A 14,256-nucleotide genomic window follows, 5' to 3' on the forward strand; every position below is an offset into this window, starting at 1 on the left:
TCTCCTCAGCTGTCTGGAGCTCACTCAAAGACACTGGAAAGGATCAAGAAGGTTTCACTGATGAAATTCCTGTTTATGGTTTGCTCTTCCCCAGGAATTCCTGCTCAAAGCATCAAAAGAAGCTGAACTTAGAGGGTTAAACAATAGAAAAAGAGCACCTGGGCCTTAATATATTCAATTACCCAGAAAACAAAATCAGTTTTGTTTTTGCTAATAGCGCTGAAATATGCATTACACTATTTTAATTAAAACAGTCTATTACACTTGCCATTCAGCTCATTCCTGCATATTCCCTTAGGGCAGTAGTCATGTACTGTGATAAAACATAATGAAAATAATTTATAAAGGAAACAATACAATAAATCAATCTGATGCTTAATGAGCCTGCATTACAAGAATGGATACAATATTCTTTTTTAGAATATGTAGTGCATTCTCCTCAAATGACTGGAAGAATGCCCTACAGCACTTAAAAAAATAGCACCTTGCTCCATTTCAGCATGCTTTTAAAGCACTGCAGCTTGCAGTTTAAGCAAATCTTGGCTCAACAAATAGAAATCTCTTTCATTTACACTAGGTTTTTGAGTTTTCTGTTATTTTTACCTTTAGTCAGATTCACCTGCCTCATAGGGGACACCTGTAGAGACCACAGGGCTTCAACTCAGCAGCATACTTCAGCAGTCAGCTATTTGCTGTCTGTATTCCAGAGACCCACTTTTTGTAGCTAAGATCAGAGCTACTCAGGAGAATTCTCAGTTCCCCATCAGAAAAATGCAAAAATAGCAGGAAAACTATTGCCTTTTTTTTTGTACATTCATGTGACACTTAAAGACCTTTCAAGTTCAGCCAGTGACTAAATTTGTGAATTACCTTTACCTGAGAACTGCCAGGGAATATCTGTCAGTACATAATGCTTCAGTCAGTGACCAAATATGTGCACAACAGTCTGATTTAGTGCAATATTTGCCATTTCTGTGAATTGTGTCTGCATTTTGCTATCTGCTGCAAGGTCTGCTACTCTTGGAACAATCCTTCCTTAAGAATTTGATTACTCACATATTTATAAGATAATTCAATTGTTGTAGCACATTAAATTGTCCAGAAGAACCAGGGCAGCACTAATGCAGCAGATGATACAACACAGCCCAAGTGCTTTGAGAGAGGAGTCACTCAGGGTGACTTGACCATGAATCCTACCGACACAGCCTAGAGGTATTCTGCTAAAGCTGTATTAAACTGTGTTTTCCCAAGCAGGTGGATAAAAAAAAAAAAAAAAATAACTCTACCTACTACATCTGAATAAGCTGAGATTGGCTGTGAAATTGCAACATTTTGTTGTTCTTGTACCCAATTATAAAATTGGGAACAAATAAAAAGAGTGTGGAGGTGATGAGAGGCAGAGAACTTGTACAACAGTTTTCTCTTGGTATGGTGTTTCCCCTTTGTCATTGCAGAGATGAAGTGGCTTGTGCATCATCTAAGTTAAACAAAAATTATTTTATTAGATCTTTAACTTTCCTTTAGAAAAAGGAAAAAAAAATGAAAGAGAGTACCAAAATACTGTCAAAAAGGATTGTCAAATGAGACGTGAATTGGTCTAAGAGAGGAAAAAAACAGCCTCCAAATGGTATTTTTTGAAATGCCTTCTGAACTATATCCAAAAGTTTTAGCATACCTGAAAGTCTTATGTAACACTTCAGGAATACAATTTATCACTCGGGTTATTTATTATTTTTATGGGGAAGAAAAGAGTAGATAGCAAAGAATGGTTCAAGTAAGAACTATCAAATACCTAAATGCTGTTAGAGAGCAGTTCCAGAGCTGCTGGCTTTTTATGTTTTCTGCCTCCTCTCACACCAAACCACAAAACCACTCTGGAGCACAAGAGGAATATCCGGGACAAGCTGCTGAGGCAGAGTTGCAAGAGCAATTCCCAAAGACTTCAGACAGACAGACAGACACCCAGAGGAGGAGGCTGGGCTGCCAGCCAGAATGGCCAGGCAGGAATCCTCTCCTAGGGAATCATCTGGTCAGGGCTGCATCAGCTCACACAGAGGCTGGAGCAGGCTGTAAATCCCAGCGCACACCGGGGACGGATTTGGCAGGAGACACAGCCAAAATCTCCTGCTCAAATTGAGCAATCCCTGCCCCTCAGTGGGGCAGCAGCTGCCCCAGCCCAGCCCTGTCCTTTAAGGAGCAGCTTCCCCCAGCTGCTCAGCAGTTCCTGCTGCCAGCCCTGGGACTATTGCTGCAGGCAGCCTTTACAGGCTCAGCCTCTGGCTCCCGAGAGAAGCTGGGATGCCTTTGGAAGCCTGCTGGCACATGGCATTAGACATGTCTGAAAAACACCCAGCTCTGCAGGTCACCTGCCTCTGGCAGCTGGGAAAGACAGGCTGACCATTCTGTGACTCTCAAGGGTTTCCTGCTTTAGCTAAGAGAACCAAAAACCTCTGGCTGAATTAGGTGGGCAGAAGTGGAATGGTCAGAAAAGGCTCCCAAAGTCTGGTAGATGACAAAAAACTGCTGCTCTTATAGGAAGAAGATATATAGATATAGATAGATAGATATAGATTAGATATAGATATATAGATATGGATATAGAAATACAGAGATTATATATATATATTATATATATATATATATGAATGAGATAGAGATATAGATGATATAGGTATATAAAGATATAGATAAAGATATAAATAGATATATAGGTAGATGATATAGATAGAATAGACATAGATTATAGATATATAGACATTGATATATTCCTGTCCTCATTGCTTCAACCATTGCTGACTTTTTTCTAGGTGAATAATTTCTTTGCTTGACAAAAATATTTCTGGGAAAGTGTGCTCATGTATGAAGAATGGCCCTAAATGTGAGTGATTTCAACTCTTAACTCTTGCCATGCATTCTCCTCCTCCAACACACTGGTTTTTGATTACTTCAGTGCTTTCAGTATGGAAATTAGTGACTTTCACCCTCTTTAAATAGCACCATTAAGCACACAAAAAAAGAGAGAGCTGACCATTCCACTCAGTGTTCATTTATTTACAGATTAGTTTCGTCATTCTAAACAAAGCGGAAGGCATTTGATGTCAGTTGTTTTCCCTTTTCATGATTAATACAGCTATTTTGGATAGGATAGAAATGGAGAAAAACACAAAACCTGCACATTCACTGAGAAGGAAACTACTAATTACCCCTAAAACTGAACTTCTGTAGAATACAATTATGGTTTGGGAATTTTGATCATATTTCTTAACACTCTTGGTCAATAAGACATAGTATTTGATGGACTATTCATTCAGGTAAAATAATTGTATTCATATGCCTTATAGTGTATTATTTGTGTTTAAGAAAGTATATGATTTAAGTGATTTTTTTTTCCTAAAAAAACCCTGGCTATTCATTGCAAATATTCTATTTTATTTCATCCTTGCAAAGGTAGACAGAGGATACTCTGTTCAGAGGCCAGAGAAAAATGTGTGAAATAAGCTATACTGTAAATTTCATTTTAAGTTAATTGAAACATAAAATGATAAAATTATGGAATATGTCAACCTCTGTCAAGTCTTTATTGGACATGGGTGAACTAAAATCCATGACATGGTCAAATTTGGACTATTTTCAATAAAAAAGAAAAAAGAGGCAGGTCTCTGATAAGTACACAGCAACCAGTTTCAATCCAAATCTTGAAACTCAGAAGTCTAGAGCCTACAGAGAGTCTGTACTAAAGTCTTTTCTTGGCCTTGTCAAAACATTTCTTAGGGTTTTTTTACACACAAGAAAATGTTTAAAGTGTGGCAGTTATCCTACAAAGCATTTGCCTTCTGAGTGGTATGGCAATTTAACAACAGGAAAAAATGGCTATTATTGGAAAGTTTAGGCAATCATCATTTAATTTAGGCATCACCATATGTGCACACTGTAATGCACATATATATGTGCTCATTTCTGTATAGATCCAGTTCTGCCCTTTGCTATAAATCAAAAGTCAGTACCTGAACACAAAATATGACTGAGGAGAGATTTTTGACCCATTGCCTCTTTGGGGCATCTCATTCTATAAAATAACCAACTTGTGAGAAACTTAGCTAGACCTTCACTGCTCAGTAGCTTTTTAATTAAAAGCTTGAACCTTACTTTATCCTCATTAATCATATTAGATTGGAATGTTGATATAATGGGCATAGTTCCCCCTCAGACACATTAATGGAAGTGTTATGGAAGTGCAGGGTAAGATGAGTGAAGATTAAAGGTGGTACTTTTCTCCTGGTGTGCTCTGCTTCTGCATGCCCTGCCTAATTCTGTGTATGCACATCCTCCTTGCCTCAGGACCCACTTTTGTTCCATGTGCTGACCCCACATCAGCCAGGTCAGGCTAACAGGAGAAAAGCAGCAGGACAGGAGCCCCACCACGGTGTGTGAGCATCTTTCTGCCCCAAATCTGGTGTCAGAGCATCTCCCTAGCCTGGAGATGTGCTGAGCTCAGCAGGTGCAGCAGCTGTACAAAGCCAGGGTGCAGCTCAAGCCACACCTCACACCTTCCACAGCCTCAGTTTCTCACACTGAGACCTTTCTCCTCAAGCTGCCAAGTCCACTGGATGGCTGGATGTGCCCTGTTTATCTGCTCCAAATGTGGCAAATCCTTCACTAAGGGTCCTTCTCCTCCCAAAAAATGACAGCAAAGCTCCAGGTGATCTCAGTGGTAGCAGGGCTGGGTCTAACAAGTCTGGCTTTTATAAGAAATACAAGCCTCAGCCTCTGCTGGTATAAATCAACCTAAGTCCCCACTGGAACTGGGCTAATTTACACCAGAGCAGAATTCTAACTTTACATATTCTTTTCTTTTTGCTCCCTCCTACTGGCAAGAGCCCAACAGCAAAGCTTTTTGTCCATTTGTTTCACTTTGTGTAAGGTCAGCTAAGGTTTTATGTAAAACAGATGGGCAAACTTAAAAATGATTTTTCACATTTCATTGAAAACCAGTAAAAAAAGCAAAAGGGGGGGGGAGGAATTACTCTTTCTGTTCTTTCAAAGGTTGTTGCAATTACCTTGATTTTACTCAATGCCTCAATTTTAAAAAAGGAAAACAGCTCCCTGTTTTTATTACAGTGAAGTTGTTTTCTCTGCTATTCATAGAGGCCTTAAGGAGAATCAGCAAGAAAAAGAAAATTCCCAGTGGTTCATTGGCAGTTTGAAAATGGGAATATAGTGCCCAAGTTGTAAAATAAGGACTATATTTAAACATCCTTTAACTTATTGTGCTACTTTTTTCTTCTCACAACTCTGTAATTTTGTGGTAACTAATATTGTGGGACTGAATGAGTATGCAGCCAAAGAGGTTACCAGCCTGGGAGGGAAAACGGCAGTGCAATTTTAAAAAGCCTATTCTTTTCTTCTTAAAAACCAACAATAACAACAACAAAATTTATGTAAGTGGGACTTCATGTTTATAGAGGTTTTCATTCTAAAGCACACAAGACAGAAGTGTGGATTTCCTAATGAATCAGGTCCTTTGCCTCTATTTAGGATTGATATATTTAGCAATTTCCAGTTGTTTAAATGACTGTAGGCTGCAGAATTATCCATGATGCTCTGGCATCCCTGTAAGACAAAGAGCACCAAGGACAAGTCAGGCTGTGCAATCTGCAGAGATGTCCCTGTGCCCTTCCCCTGGAGCTTCAGCTCTGGGTGAGACATCCAAGAGGAACAGACAGGGCAGAGAGAGTCTAAAACCTGGAATCCAGAGGAGAACAGTGAGTTCAAACCAAGCACTGTAACCCATGATCTGCAAATAATGGCTGGTCAGGCAGGGGACAGGCAATGTAGAGGAAAGGGATGACAGGAAATGTAACAATGGGCTTCAAGTATAAAGAAAGAAAAATAGATACTGAAAAAAATAGAAGCCTATTACTTGTTATTCATGTTGTTAATTAATAGAACTAAAAATAACAGAGCTTACATTTTAGAAGAAAGGTTAGGAGAGAAAATTTTCAATGTAGATAGAGGGGCTCACTGGGACAGACAATTTTAGTGGGGATGTCCTGATCCTGCCGATGTCTCTTTTGTGACAAAGATCTGGTAGGAGTGACATTGGTAGGAATGACATGGGCTCAGTGGTTCTGTCCTGGGAGTGAGGAATGGACTGAGCTGAACTCACATGGCCTTTTCAGCCCAATGACTTATAAAGCAGATATATTTAATTATTGAATGCATATATATTTCCAATATGCAAATAGCATGACTGGTTGTAAAAACTTATGCATATAATCAGGAGAATTCTATGACTTTAGAGGAGTTTTGAATGGACATAGATACCATCAGGAAGTCTGTCCAGGGATTGACTTAATACTATATATAGTGACCAAATGAAACTTTTGGTTATGCATATACTTGTATTTCACATGAGTTTTGAAACTTTAAAAAAAAAAAAAAACAAGTAAAAATATCAGTGAATTAATGACTATAATACCAAATATTTTACGAAATTTGTATGATTTTTCAAATATTTCAAGTACTTAATGTATTTTCAAAGAGAATTATTTTGTGACTGTTTTTGCCAGATACCCATATGTCATCTAGTTTTGTGCTTGCTGAATACTGTCAGCCAGTTCAGACATTCCTGTCATTTTTAGCTCAGAACTAGTTATGTGCAATCTTATCCTGGTGGATCAGTTGACTGTGTATTTATTCACAATCTAGTGTTAAAGAAAGGAAAAAAATAAAGCTTGAAGTGAAGTTGAGAAGTTGAGACAAATTGATGGCTTAGTAAGTGTTTAATTCATTGAACTCTGCAGAAATAGAGGAGTCTCAGAATGAAGGAAGCCAATCCGACCACGTAACTTAAAACTGGCTCACTCATAATTACTTGGAGGGAAAAAAGGCAGGGGAAACTGTATATTGGAGCTTGAGGGGCTTTTCAGCACAGGAATGTGACAGTCATTTAAACTGGAAAAAAATCATCAAGATGATTTTCATTTGAGTTTACATTCAAACATTTTAGAAGACAAATAGCCTTTAAACTTTTCAAAATGCTTGGGGTACTTCAAAATTAAAATACTTTGATGTATTTAGGCAAATTGAATCCAGGATGCCTCTGCAGGGGCAGGAGAAGTAATAAAGCTGCTGACTGCTTGCAGTGGTTGAATGTTTAGTCTACAAGCTTAACAATGGTTCTGCAAAGCAAAGCGAGAATGATTTTTATTGCAGATGGTCATGATGGTTTAAGTTAGGACTGAAATCTGCACTTTGACATGCTTATGAAACTGAATATTTGGCTACTTTCATATATTATTGAAATAAAGATAACAACCTTAACCACAAATAATTTGAATTGATGCTTTGGCACTATATAAAGGAATTGAGATGAGCTTTTTTTTTATTATTCTGAAATTAATTATTGCATTCTGGTTATCTCCATCTGATATCTGTACTTGTTTGAAGACACTGCCTCCAGATTAAATCCAAAATATCTGTTACTAAAGTAGTCCACAGGACTCAGGAGAGGGCTATTTTCATCCTACCTTCATCATATTTATTATGCATAGGTGAGGGAAAGTCTGTAGGTAGGCCTTATCTGCCTTGAAAAGGCAGATGTCCTTTCAAGGACAGATAAAGCAGGAATATGAAAAGTTATTAGTGAATGCTCATTATTATTTCCCCGATGAATTTAAAGAAACTTTAAAAAATTACATTAATTTAATTGCTAATTTTGATTTATTGCCTGCCAGCTTAATATCTCAGAATTTAGAAAGAGTTTGCTACTACTGGAAAAAGCTCAACATTGCTTTTAGCAGTTTTAATTTTACAGTTGCAAAGAAATTGCATCATTTCCCTCAACAAACAGAAACAGCCCATTTCTTATACAGGAAGCTAAGAAAACAGACAAACATGAAAGGCCACCATCTGTTAATTCAAAATCTATTTCTACAAATATACACTGCAAGACTCCATAGCTAAGTCCATGTAACAGCCATGTCAAACTGTGTCCCAGGTGTTGAGAAAAATGGTCTTGTCCTTCCAAAAATCATCACTATTGCATTTAAAGACTCTTACTTTTAAAATAATAAACTGTGTGTTCTTTTTAATCGCCTTTGGCTTTCCAGATTTTAGAATGCACTTGGGTCATGTTTTTACACTTTTCTGTGAAGCTAAAAGAAAAAGAAATTAATTTTTCTTAAATGACACCCAAGAGTCTCACATAATCACATTACCCTAGGAAATGGGACTTGAGGAGAAATACCAAACACTGTGAAACATTTGATAAAAGCATGGAAGCAAGAAACTACAAAATAGTAGTAAGCTAAGTGTGTTTTATAACAGAAGTCCCTGCTGATCCTGGGACAACAGAAGGTGGCCAGGCTGAGAACCAGCTTTTCCCAGCTGTGTGTTTATGAAATCAGACAGGTGCCATGTCTAAAAAGTCTGATACAGGTATGTTACAAGTAATCATTAATCTGTGATCTAGAGAGATAATAGGGGAGGGTTTTGATGAGAAACAAAGAAATAAAAGGAATCATCTGTATCTTATTAGTGTTCAGTGAGAAAACACATGGACATTGCTCAACCTCTGGACTTCCAAAAGAAAGGGAAAGAGCAGCAAAGCAAAGTAAGCAAAGACTGGAGACTGCAAAATTTAGAGTGGAAAAATACAAGTCTAGCTATGGTGCTGTCAGCATTTAACCATCCAGGCTGAGTGCATCTTGCTGAAAAAATAATCCTGTCTAGTAAATTACATGTATTCAGGACTTCTCTCTTAATTACTTATCAGCTTAGATAATGATTGCTGCTGCTGAAGTTGGTAATGTTAATACAAATTAATAAGAGAGTCAATGTTACTGCTTTGTGTTGAGAATTTCTGATTTCTTTAAGCAATCCCTTTGCCCAGCTGTTTGGTGAACTGAACCTACTCTCCCTAGGCTGATTACTGACCTAAGGGTTTTTAATTCCCAGGCATTCTCCAGCATCCCTGTAGACTAGAGGGCCTCACATGTGCACCAGTTCATTTCAAGACCTTTAGAATACTGAAATGGTGGCCTATAAAACAGCTGAAATATATCTAATCCAAATTACTAATATGGATCAAGGGGAAAACAGTGCCAGGATACCCAAAGGAAATGTTTATAGAGGCTTTTGATCACTAGAAACAGGTTGTCCTGAATGTGGAAAGACTGGAATTCAAGGAATAAGTCAAATTTCTACTGTCAAACCAGCCTCATCTGACTAAATAACTTCCTTATTGTACAGTTACATGGTGTTTCTGACAATCCACTCTCAAAACTTATACTGATGGCTCCATTTTCAAATTAGTACCTAAAGGAATATAAGAACATTTTCTCTACACCTGAGGCTTGATTACAAATTGCCTTCCCATTTAATTTATTGTGGTTACCCAGATGTGATCCTTTTTTAAACACCACAATTGGCCTAAATTTAATTGCTTTGACTCAAGTCAGACTGAGCCCAAAAGCTGCATTATAACAGTTCTGGATTTGCCCCAAAGAATGATCCTTTGCTCTGTGCTGTGGCCTGCCTGGTGTCAGCTCAGCAGCCATTCAAAATAGCCCTGGTGCTGCTGAGCAGAAGCACACCAGCCAGGGAGCCTGGCCTGATGCTCAGCCACTGCTCAGTGCAAACATTTGACCACACCCAAGCAGTGTTTGTGGCTCAGCCAGGAGCAGCAGCCTTAGCTTGGAGCTGAGGACTGCACTTTGGGAAGGGTTTTGAAAACTTTTCATTGGAATCATTTGCTCAATGACAGCTGCTTGGCAATTCCCTCTTCTCCTGACCTTGTGGTCTACCCTGCTATGCTTCAGAGATCTTTAGGAAGGCACACAATTGCACCTAATGTGTTTCGACAAGCCTACAATGTGTGCAAATTAATAAGAATGGGATATTCTGGTCTGTATTTCCCTTTACAAATGTTGTCCTGCATTTAGGCAGCCTGCACATCTGCTTACCTGCTCTAGCTAATGATAATGGATCTAGCAGGATGGGGAGAACACAATATTCCCTCCAGTGATCTTTTGGGGACGGGGCAGGGAGAGCTCCTTCCTCTGCTGAAAGTTAGGAACCTTAAGCAACTCCCTAAAACAGGGGATGGATTTCTTATGTAATTCTCCCTTCAGACACAGGAGGAAAAAAAATATCCACCAACCCATGAATGTAAGCATCTGGGAGTTGGGAAGGACACAGCAGGTCACCCCTTGCAATACTCACATTTAAACTGTGTGAGCAAATTTTCTGATTTATTATAAAATGAAGCAGCACTTTTGGCTCTGGCATTAAAAATATAATAAACACAAGGAATACAAACATCTCGTGGCAACCTGTGTGGTATTCTTCATGTGACAGTGAGGTCAGTGAGAAGGCTCCATTTCAGCTTCTAACATTGCATTTCTCTTTCTAAAGCACTCATTAAACAGTTTTTAGCTAAACTACATGAAGCAAAAGGAGAAAAGGTACTTTAATAATACATTCCTTCATTAAAAATCGTTCAAATCTTCTGCAGTCCTGTTCAGTGGGATTTATGAGTAAATGAATGTCAAATTAAGAAAAGTTCCCATATTACATTGTTTGTGCATCTCATTACATGAGCATTTCATAGCTTTTTAATATTCACTCTGAGGCAAAAAGCATCTGTAGTCGTGGAAAGATTTATAGCCCAGTGTCTGACTGAAAACACCATGTACATCTTTTCTCCCTGGAAAACAAATTCTCTCTTTTCACCTGAGCACAAATGGCAGCATAGTAGCACAAGGTGCAGGTGTTGTAAGATAGCAAATGTACATGAAGGGAATCTCCACAGAAAAGCAATATTGCCAGGGAGTCTTCTGATGTGGCTTATCAGCTGTGTTCAGCAGCCTTGCTCTGCTTGGAGTGTGCTCCTGGAAGCTGCCAGGACTCTTTCCTGAAGGGTTCAACAGCAAATTTTGATAGCATGAACACAAAAATAAAGTGTTTCTGCCTTTGCATGTTTTTGCAAGGGCTCTCTGTGAAGCCTGGAGCATGGGTAACCAAATGAAATCTTCAAAAAATGAGTAGAATCCTCCACATATTTGCATAATTCTTTCTCAAATCTTACATTTATGATAAATTTTTGCATACCTTGTGCTGGTATTCACAAGAGAGTCCCCTCTTTCCTGTTCTTTGTCCACTACATCAGTGTCCATTTTCTTAAAAATGAAAGAAGAAGAAAAAATCAAAATTAATGATTCCTCTCATTCTAAAATCTTTCCTTTATGGGGGAAAAGACATTAATTTTCTTCAGCTCTGACTATGAGCTAATGCTGGAATTGAAGCTGCTTCTCATCACAATTTTAGCATTTATTACCTTTACATATAAGATATATGACTTCTAGATTATTAGATTATCCTGTAAATCATTGTAAATGGTTTAATTGCATTACCTTTCCTTAAACTGTATAGTATTTTTCACCATGTGCAAAACCCTTTTGCACAAGTCCCAATGTAAAAGATGCTATAAAGTTTTTAAGAGCCTCTTTCAAACATTGCTGTGAGTACAAACCACCAAGTATTCATGTACTGAGTGCTAAAATATAGATTACAGGAAGCTGGTGGTTGTATGAATTTCAGTATGTGCATGTCTATCAGAACTGTAGGGCTTTCATTGCTGATGCTTATTAATTTAACAAGGCCACTTTGAAATCCCCAAGATTTCTCTTTTCAGAACACAGACCTCTTGATGTCACTTCAAATATTTGGAGGAACTCTGCATTTTCTATCAGTGGAAACAATAAGTATCAAGTCTTAATAAGCTGCTGAATATTTCAGCACTTGTGAAATATGAACTCATGGAATCAGAGCTGCCGTTTGCAATTTGCTGTCAGGTACAAAGGGATTGTTCTCATATATTTGGCATTACAGACAGCTAATCCTTGTCTGACTTTTGTGTGGCACAAGCCAGTGAAATAAAACTATGGGATGTTGTTTTATGAGCAATGCAATAATAAATTCCCAAAGAAGGTTTTTCTTAAACCCAAGCCTACAAGTAACAGCTTGAGGAATGCTTTCTGGAATCACACTCATTACAGCTTGGACTCAGTTTCCACAGGAATAAGATCTGAAACAGAATCTCCACACTAAACCTTTAGGCTGGGATTTAGAATATGCTTATTATTTTTAGTATGTAGAGGATATTTTTGGCTTATTGCATTAATAGAACGACATAGTGAAAGATGATTATGAGTTTTACTCTTGTAAATCCTGGGTATTTTGCTCAATATTTGTAGCATGTTTGGAAAAGTACATTTTGATTTTCTGATTCTAGTGTTTGTGGAGAGACTTGAGGTCCATTTTAGATTTTGTTTAACTTAGTAATAACATTAACAATAACAGTCTATATACTGGCTTAAGTTTAGGAGACCAAAATCCAAAGGCTTCAAAATAAAGCTTTTTTGAAACATCCCCATGTCCAGTAAAGTCCGTGGTATTACAGAACTATAGAACTTAAATTTTAGAGAAAAAGAAAGAAGAAACAAGTCTTAGTTCACTGTATAAACACCTCTGGATGATTCCCAGATGACATGCTGGAGAAAGAAGATTGTGGTGCTTTGTTAGAGATGTATTAACTCATGCTATTATCTTGTACACCTATTACAGAGCACCAGAAATTTCATTTCAGAGAGAAATTCATTATTTCTAAAATTAATTTATTTTCCCTAGTTTTCCCTTACTTTAAGGGGTCCTTCTTGCCCAGGACAGTGAAATTTTTCCCACCTTGATTAACAGGTCACAAAGACTTTAGGGAATGGATAGACAGAAGTGGCAGCAGTAGCAGCAATTGGTGTCTCAGCCTTAGTGGGAAGGTAAGGTCAGGCAAAAACATAAAGCATGGATAAATATCTGACATAAAGAGGCCTCACAGAGTACAGAAGATGAAAATGATTCCTTAGTGAAATGGATCTTGAAACATGAGCCTGGTACTGAGGCATAGTATTTGGTAAGGAGAGGAAATTAAATTTTACTTTTAAATTTTAGATCATGTGTCTTTTAAAAAGAGATTTACTGATAAGATGGGCATAAAACATGGTAGTAGGTGGGCTTTTAAATGACAAACATTCACAGGCTCGTATTTTAATGTGCCATGAGATAATATATTATATCAGAGGTCCCCAAATTATTCCACAGCACTGATCATGTTTTAAGTGAAACAGGAATTTTTTGGACCACTTTCCCTTTGGATGACATTCCTGCTCCCAGGCACCAGTGCATGTGTGTGCACCCTAAGCCTCACATTCACCAGTGTGGAGCCACTGACCAAAGGAGCCATTCACCAACACCTCTAAAAACAAAGGTATCCCCTCTTCTTGTTCTCTTTCAAACATGCAGTTCCATGTAGCAATTAATTACTAAAAAAAATAAGTAATTAATTGCTAAGTGCTAAAGAACTGTTGCAATAGTGTATGTAGAAGTAACAAAATTACTCAAAGGTTTTAGGAAAGTCTTCAAGAAAGCAATTATTGCTAGTTGTAGTCAAAATTATTTGTTATATTAATTACCAGTAATCTCTGCCTAGACATAATTAGACTGGAAGCAATATTATAGTGGTGCAATGTAATTATGTCATTAATATGAAAAATAACAGATTATTTTACTTTAATTTGACTTATTATGTGTTTAAAAGCTTTCCAATTAAAGAACAAAGTGTTGAGTTAAAGAACAAAGTGTTGAGTTAAAGAATAAAGTGTGCACCAAGTTTTGGGATAATTTCTCACAGCAATAGCATGTTTAGGCAAATCTTAAGATCTGTACATTTACATTCTTGTTGAGTGCTTAGAACCTTAGGACCTAAGTTTTCAATAAAATTCCACTTTGAACCTGAATTAATTGCTCTCCAATTAAGTAGAGTAGTTCTAAACTCTTGTGCAAATTTTACCCCTACAAATTCTTGTGGGATGCACCTTTCAGAGCCACTCGTGCTCATCTCAATAAGAGTGATCTGATCAACAACATAATTTATTCACATTTATTCCCATGGTTTTTTAGTTTTCTGCTGGAATTAATCTTGAACATTTTAGCATAACTTAAGCACACATTTATCAATAAGCAAATATTTGGTGTAGTCCACTGATGTCTGTTCTGTCTTCCTCTTTTGCCCATATTTTTCATGGTGACAATAAATAAATGCCCAAGGGATTCCAAATTTAAATTCAAATCAGCAAGGAAAAAAAGGTGATTTTAGAACATAATCATAAGTTATTAACTAGTAATATAGAATGTTTCTCTTTG

The sequence above is a fragment of the Molothrus ater genome, chromosome 10 (assembly GCF_012460135.2).
Source record: "Molothrus ater isolate BHLD 08-10-18 breed brown headed cowbird chromosome 10, BPBGC_Mater_1.1, whole genome shotgun sequence".
NCBI lineage: Eukaryota > Metazoa > Chordata > Aves > Passeriformes > Icteridae > Molothrus > Molothrus ater.